This window comes from Vulpes lagopus, chromosome 7 (assembly GCF_018345385.1).
Source record: "Vulpes lagopus strain Blue_001 chromosome 7, ASM1834538v1, whole genome shotgun sequence".
Lineage (NCBI taxonomy): Eukaryota > Metazoa > Chordata > Mammalia > Carnivora > Canidae > Vulpes > Vulpes lagopus.
The window spans coordinates 124816999-124837063 of NC_054830.1; positions in this window are offsets into that span (position 1 = coordinate 124816999).

Sequence of the window (20065 nt, forward strand, 5' to 3'; positions counted from 1 at the left end):
ATGTTCCTTCCAAAGCAGAGATTTATTCTGGTGCATTATTCCTCTATGCTTCTGATATTTAAAGAAAAAGGGTGAGGGTGCCGGATATTGCATACAGAATATCATCTGCTAATTCATAGATCAGTAAGATCCAGCGACAGACTAGACACCATTAATTGTGTTTGTCGCAGTCTGATAAGACCGAGTTTCCACCAAATTATTTTCTGTAGCTGGGCCCCATCACTGGGGTTCGTGTCAAGGGCTTGATCTTCCACCCCAAGTCCCCACATCAATTTCCAAATAAGTGAAGTAATTAAGTCAGCCTTGCACCAACTTCACACTTTAATGCCGTTTTATTGGGTGTTCTATCTTACTTCCCCTTGCGGTTTGATAATTTCCTGTTCTCTCTGCTCACATCCAGGGAGTCATCTCACGGCATTTACCAGGCATTCACTGGTCCTGAAGGGTTGCCATAGTCCTGACACACAAGTCATAAAGCATCTACGCGGAAGCAAATGGTAGTCCAACTGCTGCTGCTTTACATATAGCAAGAATCACCCGTGGGGCTTAGAACAAACATAGCATTGTGCAACACAGGGCAGCTGGTGGGCTCCATGTGGCCCCCAGCTGTCAATGCGACAACTGATGATAATTAATTACTAGAGATTCAGCAAGATTCAGCCTGCGTTTAAGTCCCTGGTCATATGTCAGACTCTCTAGGAAGATCTGTTTTCATTTTTGTCCAGACCACTAGGGCAAGTTTTGGGGCTGAAAGGCAGAGCAACAGATCCACCAGCACCAGCAATGCGGATTTACTGGCGTGGTAAAATAAATTGATGGAACGTGAAGTATAGATTTCACAGAGTCCTGAGTGAGCTGGCCTTATGGCAGTTGGTGTTTAGCTGTTTTCAGTTCCCTTGCATGTACTTGATCTTCATCTAAACAAGTTTTTAAGTCCATAAAGGCACCAGTGGGATGAGGGAAAAATCTTTGGTTTTTCAAGTAGTGTGTAATAATGAAAAATTGCCAAATGAATCTCGGCAAGAAATTTAGAAAGTCTCTACCAGTAGGTAAAAGTTTATACTAGTTTCAACATATATCTTTAGTTGTGGCTCTCTCTCTCTCTCTCTCTCTCTCTTTTTTTTTTTTTTTTTTATTTAAAGATTTTATTTATTTATTCATGAGAGACACACACAAAGAGAGAGAGGCAGGGACACAGGCAGAGAGAGAAGCAGGTTCCATGCAGGTAGTCCGATGCAGGACTCCATCCTGGGACCCTGGGATCACACCCTGGGCTGAAGGCAGATGATCAACCGCTGAGCCACCCAAGAAAGGCTTATCCTTTGTGATAAGGAGTTTTGCCCTACACTTACTCTGAGGCTCTCAATTTACTTTTTAATCCTGTATCCAAGGCTATCCATCTCCTGTCTCCTGTGGCTGGTCGAGCAGTAGCAGACACTTCTGGGCATCTTTAGATCTGGCTGCATGACCACTGACACTGTCACTAGGGTTTTCAGCCCTCATTTGTAAGTGTCTGATGGAACAAAGTATTCTTTTCAGTGATCTCTTAATCTGACACTTGTGTATGTGCGCCTGTTATGTTCTGGGCAACTTTAGTACGTAATTTATTCCTGGTCTGAGCAAAAGGCAAGACCACCTTGTCAGTTTACAGGAAATGGGCTTGTTCCTACTGTGAAGACATAGACTCCTTCATCATCTGATAGGCCACGTTACATTGATCGTACCTATCTTTGCAAATAATGAATTATTACTTAGAAAACACTATTAAGAGAAGAAAATATGTTTTTAAATACCCATTTTTGGAGGGCACCTAGGTGGCTCAGTGCATTAAGCATCTACCTTTGGCTCAGGTCATAATCCCAGGACATCGGGTTCCCTGCCCTACAGGGACTCTGATTCTCCCTCTCCCTCTGCCCCTCCCCACTGATCATGCTCACTCACTCCCTCTAAAATAAATAAATAAAATCTTTAAAAGAAAATACTCTTTTTTTTTCAACCAGGTAACAGCAGTTTTGGTCTATTTTGCTTTACTTTTTTAGCTTATCTAGCTATGATTTTTGTCAAGTCACGGTTTAAATCAGAGAAAAAGAATAAAAAAAGTCAAATATAAGTCTTTCTAGCTACTCCCATAAGATTGTAAGTTTCGTTGAGCAAGGCTTTCTCTTCATTCTCCTCTAATTATGTCCTGCAAGACTTGGCTTGCAGTGTTCTTCGGGTATGAAATACCAGAATCTAAATACAGAAAAAAGTCTTCATGAAGTATTCCATAATGTTAGGAAGTAAATACCCTGTTATCCACTATGAACTGCTCTCAAGTTCCTGCCAAGAGCATTACCAGGGCATCACCATAGCTTCTCAGCAATGGTACTTGCTTGGTTCAATTTCTACTTTCCTTTCCTTATTAGAGAAAGAGTAGGAAAAATTATTTATACTTGGTATTTGTTCTGAAGCTCAATTTCCCCATTGGTATGTTTATTTTGTTTGCTTTTCTTTATACATAGATCTTCCTTTACCATACCTTTGCAGAGAGACCTATTTATGTGGAATATTTTTTTATTAAAAAGCCCATTGTTTTTTTTTGTTGGCAACAAAGATGCTTTTTACAGATGAGATAGCTTTTCCATTTCTCTTCATAGAAGAATCCAGTATGAAGTAATGAGTGTTGGCTATTATGTAAGACTGATGAATCGCTGACCTCTACCTCTAAAACTAGTAATACATTCTATGTTAATTGAATTTAAATTTAAAAAAAGAACAATCCAGTGCTGAATAGACAAAAATTGGACACCAAATGAGAAAAAAAAAAAAAAAGTGAGACCCAGTGCTCATCAAGAGTGTTTGAACCAAACTTTTACGTTCAGATGGAATAGAAAAAAAGTAAAACCATTTGATATTAAGATTTGCTCTAATATCAGAATGTTTAATTTTGAAGTGCCTGGGTGGCTCAGTGGTCGAGCATCTGTCTTCGGCTCAAGTCGTGATCCTGGGGTCTTGGGATCAAGTCTACCATCAATCAGCCTCCTTGTAGGGAACCTGCTTCTCCCTCTGCCTGTGTCTCTGCCTCTCTCTCTGTGTCTCTCATGAATAAATAAATAAAATCCTTTTTTAAAAAAAGATCCTTTAATTTTTCCTTCTTTATTTATTTTGGTATTGGCAAATAAACAATTCACAGGTTCTTAATTTTCTAGTAAATCACACTGAAATTCATGACATTTTTGAATTATTTGGGGGAAATATTTGCCTGGTGTAGAAGTTTCATAAAGAAAGCTGTGTTATATTTTCTTCCATGATATGAAAAAAACCTTCCCTCTCCAGGGAATGTCTTATTGGAAAAAAATGATTTTCCATATATTTATTGTAAGATTTTCATAACTATCAAATAGGTGCTCATGAAAATTTCTACACTAACCTGTGTTTGAATTCTGTTTTTAGAAAGGACTTAGTAATAACTATTCTCTGCTCACTCAGGATGGTCTCAATACATCCTGCACAAAGAAAGAACATAGAAATTTCAGTGATTTCCATTTCTATTAATCTCAGGGACTGGTTAAAAACTGCATGGTCTTTCCCTACCAAGATTCTGATAGCATTTTTTTTAAAGAAGTAGAAAACAATAATCCTAAAGTTTAAATGAAACCAAAGCAATCCTAAGAAAGCAAGAAACATCCACTTACTGATGTCAAGGTTTTCTACAATATTTTCTGCTCCCGGGACCTTTAGGCTTGTCTTGGCCCATTTGAAGACTAGGAAGTTGATAATCACGAGGCCCACTTCTGAGAGACGGTGGTGACTCGGTGGTGGTTCGGGAAGGACCGTCGCCAGGGATGGCAGAGCTTGAGGATGGGGACCTGCCTGGCATCCCGGGATCATGGAAGAGGAAGTGCTAGGGGGTTATGATTTGATTGGAACTATCCGGGACCCAGAGAAGTCCAATACTTTAGGAGACCTGGAAGTGGTAACAGAAAGTAATGTGAAGGTTCAGGAAATAAATGAAGACTATCTGGTTATTATCAGGTTCAGGTCAACAGTACCTCACTGCTCTTTGGCAACCCTGTGTTTATGAGAAAAACTTCAGCGGTGTTTACCATTAAAACATAAGTTGGAAATCTACATTCCTGAAGGAACCCACTCAAAGGGGAAGACATCAACAAACAGATAAATGACAAAGAGCGGCATGACAAAGAGTGGCAGCTACAATGGAAAACCCCAACCAACCTAAGGGAAATTGTGGAACAGTGTGTCCTTGAACCTGACTAATGGCTGTTTGAAGAGCCATTTAATTTTAATTGTTTGATATATTTGTTTAAATTCTTTGTAGAAAGTAAAAGACTCATTTGTAATACGTAGGTGACTTGTACCTCAAAGCATTTTTAACGGATGATTTGTAAGCAAGATTTAATTATAAGTAGCACCTAGTTTGTTCAGTGTATAACATTCTCAGGATTTGTAACGCATAAGTGAGGAGACAGAAAAATATTTTCTAGTTATTATGTGTCAGATGGGTTGCTATTTTTCTGACGCCTCTTCTGATGCAACTACTTCTCATGTCAAATATTTACCGTGCCCAAATGTATTCAATTTAAACATTACTCTGTAGAATAAATAAAACAGAGATGATTCTTTAAAAAAAAAAAAAAAGGTATTCTACAAAGCTAGAGTAATCAAAATCAAAACAATACAGTATGGGCATAAAAATAGACAAAAAGAGCAAAGGAATAGAATCAAAATGCCAAGGTAGACCTAAGCAGATAAAGTCAACTATTATCTGACAAGAAAGTCAAGAATATTTTATGGAGAAAAAAACAGTATTTAATAATTGGTGCTGGAAATATTGAGTAGTCACATGTTAAAAGAACAAACTAGACACCTTATACCAAAATCACAAAAATTAACCCAAAATCTAAGACCTAAAACCAAGAAACTCCTAGAAAATACATAGGGATATACTGACACAGCTCTTAGCAATGATTTTTTTGGATATGATACCTAAAGCACAAACACTGCAAAAAAAAATAAATAAATGGGACTCCATCAAAGTAAAAAGCTTCTGCACAGCAAAACAACCAACCAGTGGAAAGACAACCTATGGAATGGGAAAAGAGATTTTCAAATCTTAAGTCTGATAAGGAGTTTATATTGAAATAGATAAAGAACCTCAACATCTCACTAGTAAACACACACGCAAAAAAACCCACAAATAACCCTATTATAAAAATAGGCAAAATGCCTGAATAGCATCTTTTTTTCCCAAGAAAATATATGAAAGGCAAACAGGTATGTGACAAGATGCTCAACTAGCCATTAGCAACAAGAAAATGCTAATGAAATGGGATTCATTTGCCCAGGCAAGAACAATGAGACCAAAAATAAACAACTGTAACTACATCAAACTAAAATGCTTTTGCTCATTGAGGACAATTGTCAATGAAATGAAAAGGCAACTTATTAAATGGGAGAAGGTGTTTGTAAATAATTCATCTGATAAGAGGTTTATATCCAAAGCTGTAAGAACTCTACGACTCAACACCAAAAACAAAAACCAAAACAAAAACAAAAACATAACAAAACAAAAAAAACTATCCAATCCAAAAATCAAACCAAACCAAACAAAGCAAAAAACAAAAACAGGCAGAGGATATGAATAGACATTTTCTAAAGAAGATATACATATGGCCAAAAGACACATGAAAAGGTGTTCAGTATCACTCATTATCAGTGAAATGCAAATCATAGCCATGGTGAGATATCACCTAATGCTTGTTTGAATGATTGTCATCAAAAAGACAAGAGATAATAAGTCCTGGTGAGGATGTCAAGAAGAGGGAGACTTTGTGTACTGTTGGTAAGACTGTAAACCATTTCTGCCACTATAGAATATGAAGTATGGAGGATCCTCAGAAAACTAGAAATTAAACTACCACATGACCCAGCAATTCCACTCCTAGGAACACATCCGAAACAAACAAAACCACACACTTGAAAAATTATCTTCACTCCCATATTCATAGCAACATTATTTAAAAGAGCCAAAACATGGATACATTCTATGCATCCATCAACAGATGCATGGATAAAGAAGGTACAATACCTAAGTATATATCTCATATATATATACATGCTTGAGAGCATATTATTTGGCCATAAGAACAATAAAAAATAAAATAAGGAAACCCTACCACTTTCATCAACATGAATGGATCTTAAAGGCATTGCACTCACTGAGATAAGAAGTCAGAGAAAGGGAGAAACTGTACACTCTCATTTACATGTATTATCAAAAACTAACAAACTGGGGCACCTGGGTGATTCAGTCAGTGAAGCATCCCACTTGATTTCAGCTCAGGTCATGATCTGACCCTCCTGGGATAGAGCCCCACTGCAAGTTCCCTGCTCAGCATGGAGTATGCACAACTCTCTCCCTCTCAAATAAATAAATAAAATCTTAAAAAAAAAAAAAAGACACACAAAAACTAACAAACTAACAGAAAAACCAGCAGCAAAATAGATCAATAGGTGGTTCCAGAGGTGAGAGCTAGGGCAAGAGGGAATTGGAATAAAGTGCACAAAACAGACACACTCCTAGTTACCAGGTAGTAAGTACTAGGGATGTAATGTACCTCATAACAACTAAGGTTAACAATGCTGTGTGATAAACAGGAAAGTTCCTCAAAGAGTTAATCCCAACAGTTCTCATCACAAGGAAAAAAAAAATTTCTTTCTTTTTGGCATTCTCTTTTTATTTTTATCTCTAGGAGATGGTGGATTTAACTATATTATAGCAGTTATTCCATAATATATGTAAGTCAACCATTATGCTTTCTGCTTTGTACTCTTAAAGCGATGCCTATCAATTATATCTCAATACAACTGGAAAATTATAAAAGCACCTGTTTTAAAGGTACTTATGAAAATGTGACACAGGATACACTATGGAAAGTGTTTGTTCAAGTAATGTAAGAGACAGCTCTTCTATACTCCCTTGAAAGAAGTATAAAAAGGAAAGCAGATGCAAAAAAAGATGCACATGTGAAATGATGTGGAGGTGGGTGAGGTGATGGGGTAACTGGGTGATGGGCATTAAGGAGGGCACTTGATGGAATGAGCACTGGGTGTTATATGCAACATATGAATCACAAAATTCTACCTCTGATAAAACACTCTATGTTAACTAAATTGGATTTAAATAACTTTTTAAAAAAGACACGAGTGTAAAAAACATAAAGTATTACCCTATAGAATGTAATTTTAATACTGGTTAACTCAAGAAATGGAGGAGGAATGTTAGAAAAGTTGAGTGAGGAAGTGAAGGCTTCAGGAAAGGGACAGCAAGAGGAGAATGATAATGTAATGGGACAAAGGTGATGCGAGTATCAGGACAAGTTGGAGCCAAGTTCAAAACCTGTGGAGTTCTACTTCAAGACCTATCAACTGAGAAGACGAAACATCCTAATGAGAAGAACATGACATAAATATATGCATACATCCAATATACATAAACACCACGATGGAAGAAAGATTAGAACATGGAGGCTGTATGGTGTCTTGCCACAGGGAACCAATCAATCTAGTGGGCTTGACATTTTTCTATCTATGTCATCAATTATTAAAGAGAATTATTAAATCAGTTCACCAAATTCAGCCTTTCGGTTTCATTGGGTTGGTAGGTGGGAGGGGAAGGATGACTGCCTTCCCTTTTTATTTTAGCCCATTTTGTCTGTAGATTTCTATCCCTTGGGATTTGAGTATTTACATGACTGCAGGTACACAGAGCAGAAGTATATGGATCCACATATAGAACCACATAAGAACTGCCAACATATACTTCAGGAGAATGAGCAGATCTCTCAAAGCTTCCAGAGTAAAGACAGAAAGCTTCTGAGACAAAGCCTCTGAAAGTATTGGTAGGATTGAACACTAAGTGTAAATGGACATGCAGAGAGAAATGTGCCATTGAGACAATCATTTCATAATCCTATCTGCTTCACTGACTAGAGCAGAAGGCCCAAGTAGAATAATAATGTGAACATGATAGTACACATCTGTTGTTTGTGACTGTCCAGAACTCCCTTTTTCTTTTTTCTAATAGCATTATGATTTTCCTATGGACAAACAACCCTCCCGCCCCCCACCTTCTACTTCTAGTTGATATGGTCTGGGTGAGGTTAAGACTCCAATTGTGAGCACAGGCCTTGGTCCTGGCCAATAAGAACAACATGACACCGTAATCCCAGAGATTGAGTTAGGGATGAGAATGTAACTGAAACCAGCCAATCAGAATAATGCAAGAACTATTAACAAAGTTTAGGGAGAGATACTCTTTTTCATCTGGTTTTACTAAGCTGATACAACATAAACCTAGAGCTTCAGGTGGTAACCTTTCTGCCACCACATGGGAACAGACTGCTTGGAAAAAGTTGCCAATACAAGAAAGAGTAATGGCCATATGTACAAAGAGACAGATTCCGATAACCCTGAACACCTAGATCCAGGTAGGCCTGAATTCCAATAGTCCTGAGCGCTTTCAATTATGTGAGCCGATCAACTGCCTTTTCTGCTAAGGCCAATTTCAGTTGAGTTTCTGTTACTAGTAGCCTAAAGAATCTTGACAGATCCAATGAAGTACATGAGATAGGGAAAAGACAGAAGACAGTAAGCTCTAATCTGAGCCACTGGGCCATAAAACCTAGGAATGTAGGTAAAGCTACATTCTTGTTGATAGAAAGAGGATCCAGAGTTCAGGGAGAGCAGAAGTTTGCCCAATTTTTCATTCAAAGCAAGTAGTTTAACTAGCAATAAAACCTGGGGCAATTAATTCATGCTTTTGGGGCCTTAATATTCTCATCTGTAAATAGGGCTAACAGGAACTACCCTAGAGGATATTTGTCACTATAAAGCATGATAATACTTGTACAAAATATGGAAGGTGCTCAGTAGAAACTACATCCCTTCCCAATCCTGACTGGAACTACCATGGCCAGTATCCTTACACAGCCTCCACCAACTCAAGTTATTATATGCAAGTCCCAGTGTAGCCCATCTTTCCATGCTCACGCTCAAGCTCAGAAGTTATATTTTTCCCATTACGATCCATCCTACCTCTTCTCATGTCAGTTTTATTTATGACAAGATTTTGTATCAACCACACAAGTTTGTATTTTCAGAGGGTCACATAAAATGGAAATATGTAAGAATGACTTCCTCAAGTGACATTTTTAAGTACGTGAGGGCAAGTTTGTTGAGACAGGGGATTAAGTTCCACCTAGATGTTAAGATGGCATGTTTAAAAAAAGAATAGCTCACAATTTAAATCACATACACCTAATAGCTTCAGGTTTAGAGAAAATTGACTAGCAGGAAGCAATCCAGCTGCATGAAATAATTAAAGCTGCAGGTCTCAGAATTATACAATAAAGTATGCTTTACATTTAGACTTGAAAAGAATATCAATGAAGTGGAAGCATGCTCCAACACTGAGGTCAGTACTGAAAACAACTAAATCATTTAGAAAGTGCTTCTCCATCTCTCTTTTCCCCCTCACACTTTCAACCCAAGACCAACCTCCCATAGTGGACATAACTCTGGAAAAAGTACCAAGGGTCTCTTAATGCCCAGTGGAACAGACTCTGCTGATCTACCTTGCACGAACTCTCCTGAACCTTTACACCATTTGCTGTTGACATCTTGCATCTCTCTTCATCCTCATTTCCCTGTTTCACTCTTACCTGGTTTTCTCCCCTGCTCTGGATTTTTTGTCACTTGATCTCCTTTACTTATCTTCACTTCCCTATAGGAGCTAATTGAGCTCATGCATTCAGTTGTTACCTAAATGCTGTTAAGTGTCAATTTTTTTATGTCCAAATCCTTGACTGAAATCAAGGGCATCTCCACCTGGATTTCCCAATGATGTTTCACACAGAGACTCTTCTAGTCCTGCTATTTCCACTAATTTCCTTCATTTGCTAACAGCACCTCCATTTACCCTGTTCCCCAGCCAGATATTTAGGAGTCATTCTAAATTTCCTTCTCTTTCTCAGACTGTTCATCATCCATGAACAAGTCTCATAATGCGATCTTCTCCACCTTTTTCATATCTGACCTCACATTCTCGTGCATGTTTTATCTTCAATATAGGTCATTGTCTCTTACCAAGAAATAGATCATAATATGATCTGTGGCCTCTCATCTCCTGTTCCTCCAATTTATTCTCTATAATAACAGCCATGGTATTTTGTTTTTCTAAAATCAAAAGCTGTTCATGTCTCCTATGTCCATCTGCTTTATGTCACCATGGCTTCTCTCCCCCTATCTCAAATACCCCGCCACACTGCGACCCTGGGATGAGTCTCATTTATTTCCAAGTCTCATTTTATGTCATCTACACTATTAATCTTTTGGAAACTATTCTTCTTCCCTTTCGGTGCCAACCCGCCCTGCCAAGACTATATATATATATATATATATATATATATATATATATATATACATGTTAGCTAGCTTCTAAGAAGTGGGAGACAAAAATCTCTCATCCCACATGGTCTTCACATGATCATGCTACTCCTCCATTAAGCATTATAGGCTTCACCTTTTTAAACCCTGGGCAGACCTGGTCACAGCTCTGACCAAAACAAGATGGCACACATAATACTGTTCCAGTTCTGGGAATAGCCCTTAACTGGCCTAGCAATTTTTGTCTCCCACTTCTTAGAAGCTAGCTAACATGCATGAAGCATGACCACCAGGCCACCATTCTTTAAGAAGTCTAATACCCATGAAGAGAAAATGAATAGTGTGAGATCAATTAGCACTAAGGCACCTGACATGTGAATGAAGACTTCAGCTTACCCAGAAACCCAGTGGAGCCTTCAGATTACTGCAGTCCCACACACCATCTGCCTACACAGCCTGACAGTCCCAAGTTAGAACCACCCACAGCACCTAGACCACCCACAGATCTAGAGAAAGAAGCAAGTTGTTTTCCAGCTCTAAACTTTGGGGTGATGTGTTAAACCACAACAGATAACTGGAACACATCATCAGGTTTTCCATTTTCTCTAACACTGTTAGAATTTCTAAATTGATTAGTAACAGTACAGGCTACCTTTCAATCTCTAAGTCATCTATCAACTTCATAAATAAAAATCAAGAATGCAGGGGGACTTGGGTGATGCAGTCAGTCGATTAAGTGACCAACTCTGGGTTTTGGCTCAGGGAGTGATCTCAGGATCATGAGATCGAGCTCCATCATGGGCTCATGGTCCCTACCTTTCCCTACATCAGGGTCTAAGGTCAGTGTGGAGTCTGCTTGAGATTGTCTCTCCCTCTCCCTCTGCCCCTCCCAACCATGCTCACTCTCTCTCCCTCTCTCTAAAATCAATCAATCTTTAAGAAAAAAAAAAAATGCAAAGGCAATAGCAGTACAACAAAGTAATACCTGAAAATCTTTTTAATTCAAAACATGGTCTCTAAACAACAAAGACATAGAATAAAAATTAAATACCCACTTATGCTGAACTAGTAGAAATAATTATGTCCCCCAATGGAACATCATACACTATAAAAGGACTACATTAGCCCTGTATAAATTGTTACCATGTCATCTCACTGTAGTAAGTTAAGTTACATAAGAGTATGTACATAATATGGATCTCATTTTTTAAGGGAATATGTACTTTTAAGTTTAGAGGAAAAAAATACTGAAATATATACCTAAAAGGACATAATTACCTCTGAGAAATTGATCAAAGAGGAGGATTTAGCTTTATTATATTTGTGCCATAATGAATACTTTTATAAAGAATATGGGCCACAACTTATTTAAGAGAAATGCAAATCTTTAAGAAAAAAATTCATGTTTATCAAATATCTGATCTTCTCTCTCTCCTCATTCTCCCCTTATTCTGACCTCATCTAGCTTTATCTTTAGAATTTATATATACTTTTGTTCATCTTTAGCTTAACAATACCACAGAATTTCAGGGCAGAGGACATGTTATTCTTATGAGGAGTCAAGTTATTTGACAAATTCAGATCCAAACTCCTTCACCTTAGAGTATGAGGCATCCACAATTTTTCTCTCAACTATCAACACATTTTTCTCCCCATTTCTATACGCATGGTTCCCAAACTACATCTGTTCCTCAAACTCTAGCCTGATTTTGTTTTTGTTTTTTTTTTTTTTGCTTTGTTTTCCCTGCATCTGGATAGTTTGTGCTGTTCTCTTTATGAAATCCACATGCTCAGTGTCACCCCCATGTCCACACACACCGCCCATACTTTGAGGCTAACGCTGCCGCCATATTTTCCTCCAGTAGGAGTCATCTAACACTTTATCTCCTTTATCTTCGCCTTTGTCACTTTTTACCTATTATCTTTCTGAAACTCTATTATTACTGGGTATTTTGAATAGATAATTAAAACAGCTCACAGTTCAAATGTATTTAAAAACACAGTGAATGATCCCTCTCTCCAGTCACCCTTTTCCTCATCCTTCTGTTAACCACCCATTTATTTTCTTATGATCCTTTTCAGGGATGTTTGAACATATGTAAAAGCACATGTGTGCCTATTACTTTCCTTATCTTTCACATAAATCATGGAGTACTATACACACTGCTTTGGACTTTGCACTTCATACATCTAGCCATTCAACCACAAAGATTTATAGAGCTACTATAGTCGGGGTACTCTTCTAGGCAGTGAAGAGACAAGAATAAACAAAATAAGTCTCACCCTCATGGAGCTAACATTTGTAGAGAAAAGAGAAAGGAGCAAAAAAAAATCACTACAGTATATAGTATGTCAGACAATAAGAACTATAAAATAATAGTAACGATAAAGAAGGACAGGAAAATATTATGGAGGTTAACATTTTAGATGGGGTAAGCTATAAAGTCCTCACTGAAAAGATGCTTTTAAAATAAATGCTGAAGACAACTAAGGTATTAACCATACGGTTCTCAGGGTAACAGCATTTCAGACAGAGGGAGCAAATGCAAAGGCCTAAGTGGGATTCTATCTGGTGGATTCTAAAGATAGCAAAATGTCTGCTGCGGTTGTAGCAGAGTAAACAAGTAACCTACTAGTATTTTAAATATTTGTATTCATCTCTTGCTTATTTAAGGCTAAAAGATCCAGAACTTAGTAAGATTAGTATGCATGGTTAACCTTAGTTTCTTCTAGTACTTAACTCAAAGCTTTATGAATAGGGGCGCCTGGGTGGCTCAGGTCATGATCTTGGGTTCCTGAGATCACTGAGCACTGTGGCAGGCCCCCTGCTCAGCAGGGAGTCTGCTCCTCCATCTCCCTCAGTGCCCCCTCCCTGCTCATATTCTGTCTCTCAAATAAATAAATAAAATGTTAAAAAAAAAGCTTTATGAATAATAAGTGCTCAAGAGTTGCTAAATGATAAACAGATTCATAAATGAATAAACAAACAAACAAATGGTTCATCTAAGGTCAATTGTATTTACTGATTTGGAGCCTTTCATGGGCCACTTCCTTGGTGGAGGACACTGTTCTCATGCATACCCATGTGACCAGAGCCCCCAGTTCTTCCATCCTACGTCACTGCTCAGTGGGGCCTCTGACTGTCTAATTGATTAACCCAACAACAAAAGTTAGCAAAGAAAGAACTACAAGGCTGATTAGTGACTTTCCTTATGTTTCTGAGCCAGAGAACCTTGGTATTGCTGCCTCTTTTCCTATTGCTGATTTGGAGAAAGAAGTACAAGTGAAAACTGACAGGGTTCAAATTCCCATCCTTCCACTCCAAAGGTCATGTAGATGTGTTTCGTCAGTTATTGGGAACTATAGAATATTTATTAGGTGGTGGGTTTCTCTCTGTAATATACCGACAGGCATGATCCAATTTTCTCGAATACAAACCTGTCATCTCATGACAAATAAATGGGCTTGGAGGTATTTCTCAGCATGGCTGAAGGAGACATATACATTCAAATTTTCCATTTTGTCTCTTACTTGCCACATGCACATGTTTCCAGCCCCTCTAATGAGCCTTGTACCTATTACACAGAGTTAAGCTCAGTCTCTTCCCTAGAAAAAATTGCAGAAGAAGGAACAATTACTCCATTTAAAAACCAAAAAGGTGAGAGGTAAAGAATATAAAAGTCTTAATAAAACCTTAATCCCAACATCCCTGTGCTAGATCTCCTCCAAAAGCAAAGTCAGCTCTCATGTGCTGAATCGCTGCCAAATTGGACTCTGTTTTTATCTTATTGAAATGGATGCTTCATGAAACAAAGATCTACATTCTAAAAATTGTTTTCCATGCAAAGTGCATTTTTTAAAAGATTTTATTTATTTATTCATGAGAGACACGGGGAGAGAGAGAGGCAGAGAGAGAAGTAGTTCCCTGCAGGGAGCCTGATGCAGGACTTGATCCCAGGACCCTGGGATCATGACCTGAGCCAAAGGAAGACACTCAACCACTAAGCCACCCAGGTGCCCCTATGCAATGTGTATTAAAGAAACTTATTCCATAAGTACATCTAGTTCCATCCCAGTGCCCTGTGAGGAACATTTACACGCTACCTCAATGCCCCAACATAAAAACTTGCAGGAAGATTTTTGCTTCACTGAACACATTCAAGGACAGCTCAGGTCACTATTTCCAAACTCTTTAAGCCATCAGGTTATCCCAGCCTGCATATTCTATTGTTCTTGTTGTCTCTCATCAAGGCATAGACGAGTTCTGAAAACTCCCATTTCTTCAAGATGTCTCGAGCACAGCACATTTTTCAACTGATGCTACAAAGGCATTCATTGATTTCCTAGGCATTTAATACCCAGAAGAAAACCCAACCTGTGCCCATCGTCATCATCATACATTTTTAAATCACTAGTTTACATGGCTGTTTACTGGCTTCTCCATTTTACTGCCCTAAAAAATTTCTATCTCAATTGTAAAACCATGTACAAGGAAAATTATGGATGCAAATTTGAGGTGAAGGTCCTCTATATGCTAAATACTGTACCCTGCTTCAACCCTTCTGAGATCTATTTTGTGACTTCAAGTTATTTCTAGTGTCCTCTGTGTTTACATGGAAGAGAAATACATAGCATGTGCTAGCAATACACATCTTTTTAAAATTTTTATTCATTGCAAGTACTTAGATCTCAAAGACTGAAGTACTTAGATCTCAAAGACTGAAGTGAATCTTATACATGTGCAAGAAATGTGCGCATCTACAGGAGTACAAGTTATTTGCAACAAGAAAATAGTTTCATGTGGAAAGAACATTGAAATGATCACACAGAAGGAAATGAAATCTGTGACTTTAAGATTTTTTATTTATTCATGTATTTGATAAAGAGAGTGAGAGAGAGAGGAGGGGGCAAGCAGGGGGAAGGGAGAAGCAGGCTCCCCAATGTGGGGCTCAATCCCAGGACCCCAGGATCATGATGTGAGTCAAAGGCAGATCCTTATCCAACTGAGCCACCCAGGTGCCCCAAAATCTGACTTTATGGAGAGGTAAATTAGAAGTTCTAAGGAACTTTAGATTCAGTGGGTACATAAGTAAAATGTGTAATAGCAGGAAACATTTCAAGTTTTAAAATTTCATCTACATTTTCAGCTTTTTCAATATTTCTACATCTTCTCTTACTATTCTTCCAACTCTAAAAGTTTCAGAAACAAAATTAATTGTGTCCAATATTAATTATGCAACCGACAAATATTCACTCAGAAGGCCGAAATCGTCATTAAATCAAGTGGAAGTCTTCCTAAAGGTTCAAATACATCCAATTACAGGTATAGTTTTCAGATTACTTATTTTCATAAAGTTGTCATTAAAATGTGAATTATTACATGAAATAAAACGAGGTAAATGAAGGATAAATATTCTAGGTTCAATTTCTTTAAAATAAGGTAAGCACATTTTCCCAATAGCCTATATACCAAGGATCTAATAATCTCACAAAAATTCAGGGTTCCATAATGCAAACCTACTTTAGGTGAGCTGCCCATAGCACATCAGCCAATACCATTTGTTAGGGACCCAGCAAATTCCTTACATCTTCGTCCATTTTACTACTAACCTGGAAGCACTTTTCAGTGCCAGTCACCAGGCTAGCTCGAGGAGTAGAGCAATGAACAAGAGTGAAACAGTCATAGCTTTCAAGGAGTTCACATTCTAGTCAGTAAGGGAGACAGTGAACAAGTATAGGAATAAGACAACAAGGTAATTTCAGGGAGTAACAAAAGCCATGAAGAAAATCTAACAGGGCACTTAACTACAGACACAATAAAGAGGCTTGTGATACTTAGATCCAAAGATCAGAGAAGGTGACATATGAGCAAACTCCCGAGTAAGAAGGAGCCAGCCAAGGAAAAATACAGAGACCAGGGCATCCTAGAAATAATAAGTATTAGTGAAAAGGACTTGATGCAAATTTAGCATATTCAAAGAAAATAATTTAGCAATCTCCAATTTTTACTATAATGGTATAATGAGAATCAAACTCAAAACTCACCTTTGTAGTTAAGTTGAAAAGTGGGTGATACTGTAGTTAAGTCTGAAAAGTGGGTGATACTGGAGTGTCTGGGTGACTCTTGATTTGGCTCAGGTCATGATCGCAGGGTATTGTGATCAGGCCCCACATCGGGCTCTATGCTGGGCATGGAGCCTGCCTGGACTTCTCCAACCCCCTCTTTCCCTCTCTTTCTCCCAAAAAGAAAAATAGTAATAAGAAAAATAAAGCATAAGTGACACTGTAATGGTTTTCACAGTAATTGCACAATGGGTAGCATCTGTCTGGGATCCCGGAGAGCTGAAGCCATGAGCACTGTGCTCCATATTCATTGGGAGGCATGCTCCAGATCCTCACTCCAAGGAGCATTCCTTCTCCAACAGGTAAGAATGATCTGGCTAGGCAGAGAACATACTGTCAAGGTCCAAGACTACTGAAAAGATTGGAATTTGTGAAACAGGAAACTGAAGAGAAAGAAATCACACAGAAATGCACACAAAGGCCCCACCACCACCACCCGAAGTCGCAGGCTAAATACTAAGCTATGAATACACATGCAGGAAATACTCCATATGGCATGGCACAAAACAGCTATGGGGGTAGAGGAGCTTTAAAGAGATTCTGGACAGTTCATAGTGCTGTGAGATGTGGGAGTACTGATCAGCCACAGTGGAAAAACCTTACTCAACACACCCCACATTTCATTGAGATCTTGGTAAGGATGTAGCTTGTGAGTAGAGCTACTCTCAGCCTTGAATAAGACCCAACCACGATTAAGTCAAGAAAACACAATCAAGATTTTCAATAATGTAGTACCCACAACAGCGTATGGTAAGAATGAAATTATGAGACAAAGAGGCAGAAATGTGATCTCAAACTGGAAGGAAATTATCCGTCCATGAAGACACCTGTAAAAATGACACAGATGTTGAAATGAGTAGGTAAAGGCATTTTTAAAAATGAAGTATCTTCAGGGGGTTGCCTGAAGGTTCCCACTCAGGTCATGATCTCAGAGTCATGAGATCAGCCCTGCATGGGTTCCATGCTCAGTGGGGAGTCTGCTTGGGATTCTTTCCCTCTTCCTGTCCTACCCTCCTGTCCCTCCCTCCTTGTGCTCCCTCTCTCAAATAAGAAAAGAAAAAAAAAAAAGGAAAACTAATTATGTTCAAGGAGTTAAAAAAAAATGGACACACTAAGGGAACAGCTAAAGGATCTCAAAGATGAACCAGGGGATCCCTGGGTGGTGCAGCGGTTTAGCGCCTGCCTTTGGACCAGGGCGCGAGCCTGGAGACCCGGGATCGAATCCCACATCGGGCTCCCGGTGCATGGAGCCTGCTTCTCCCTCTGCCTGTGTCTCTGCCTCTCTCTCTCTCTCTCTCTCTCTCTCTCTGTGACTATCATTAAAAAAAAAAAAAAAAAGATGAACCAGAACTTATCTTTAAAAACTAACACAAATGCAAATCCTAAATCTGAAGATTAAGAGAACTTTCCCTCTAGGTATTTTATTTTATTTTTTGTGGTTTTTTAAAGATTTTATTTATTTATTCATGAGAGACACAGAGAGATTGAAAGAGAGAGGCAGAGGGAGAAGCAGGCTCCATGCAGGGAGCCCGATGGGGGACTCAATCCCCAGTCTCCAGGATCAGGCCCTAGGCTGAAGGCAGCACTAAACTGCTGAGCCACCCGGGCTACCCAACCCTCTAGGTATTTTAAATGTGAATGAAAAACACCAGAAAAAAACATCAGTGAATCTGGAGGCAGATCAGCAAAAACTCTCTAAACCTAACAGCAGAATGTTAAAACTTTCTGGGGAAAAAAAAAATCAACAGAGCTTTAGTCACATGAAGCATCATTTCCAATTGTCGAACATACGCACAATGGGAATGCAGCAGGAGAGAAACAAGAAGGAAGAAAAAAAAAGAATGGAAAAATTCTCAAATGCAATTTTTAAAAATATCAGTACAGAGGTACTAGAAGTCCAATAATCCAGAAGCCAAGTAACTCCAAAGAAGACCACATGGAAATCCTCCACTGGATGCTGCACAGCTTCCATCCTGTGGTTTTGGTTGATTTTATTGTATCACTTTGAACAGTGTTAGAATTTTTCTGGCATGCAAATAAGTTACTTAAAGCATTGGCTCCTTGGTAAGCCTTTTATTCTTTAAGAGGGTCTGGAGCAGCCTTTAGTTTAGAGCTAATATATTCCTACTTCTTAGAATTAGTCTCTGGCAGATGTTTAACTAACACATGGTAACTGTTATTATATCATTACTTGTTCTTTTGCAATCGCATGTGCTCCAACATTCCCTATTCAAATTTAAATAAAGTTCGTTATCAGCCTCTCACACAGTAACAGATAATAAACTACATAGTTACCTCTATTTTGGAGATGACAAAGATGTAAGTCCTAAAGAGAATGTACAAAGACCTTGAAAGCACATTCTGATTATGGCTGAAATTTTTAAACCTGGCTTCAGATCATATTGTCCTTCTAGTATTTTGCTTGTGCTTTGTAAAGTACTGGCAATTTATAATATGAACCCCCCCCCATTAATTCCAAAATGCAAAGCTCATTATGCCCAAATGCACAATAAACAGCACAGCCAGAGCAAAAGGTTTATGAATAGAACTAAAATCTGTAGACTTTTATAAAAGTCACTGAAGACACATTGTCATAGTTTTAGTTTATTTTTTGGTAGTTAGAAAATAAATTATAATTGCATTGAATGTAACATATATGCTGACTGCATTTGGAAAAATCAAAACAGAATTTAGCCATCTATCCTAGTGTTCTTCTATCTCTCTTCCTCTTCCTCCTTCATTTTCTCTCTTCTTCTATGTATCTGCTTTCAAAACTTGGGTTATGCTGCACAGAAATTTTCTTTAAGTTCAGCAACTCCACACAGAATAAAGCTTCAAAAACAAAACTCTGCCATAAGCAGATGAATTATTTTGTGTATACGGACGCATGCACACACACACACACACACACACACACATGATTTACCTATAAAAAGGAATAAAGTACATGCTACAACTTGGATGAACCTCTACAGCATTAGACTGAGTGAAGTAAGCCAAATACAAAGATCCCACACTGTATGATTCTTTTTGTATGAAATATCCACAAAGGGCAAATTCATAGACACAGAAGGTGGCTTGCCTACATATGGGACAAGAGGATGTGGGGATTGATTACTGAAAGGGCACCAAGTGTTCTTCTGGGTGACAGAAACGTTTTGAAATTAGAGAGTGTGTTACACAGTCCTGTGAATGTCCTGCATGCCACTGAGTATTACACATTTTAATAGTTAATTGCAATTAATGTGAATTTCACTTCCAGTATCACAGTGGTTCCTGTTATCTTTGCCACTACCTCCCCCAACAGTGAGTAAAGATACGTATCTAAATATTGTATTTATTTGAGAGAGGGAGCATTCAAGCAAGGGGAGAAGAGGGAGGGGCAAGAGAGAGAGAGGGAGAGAGAGAGAGAGAGAGAGAGATTCAAGCAGACTCCCCGCTGAGCACGGAGTCAGAAGTGGCCTGATCCCACAACCCTGAGATCATGACCTGAGCA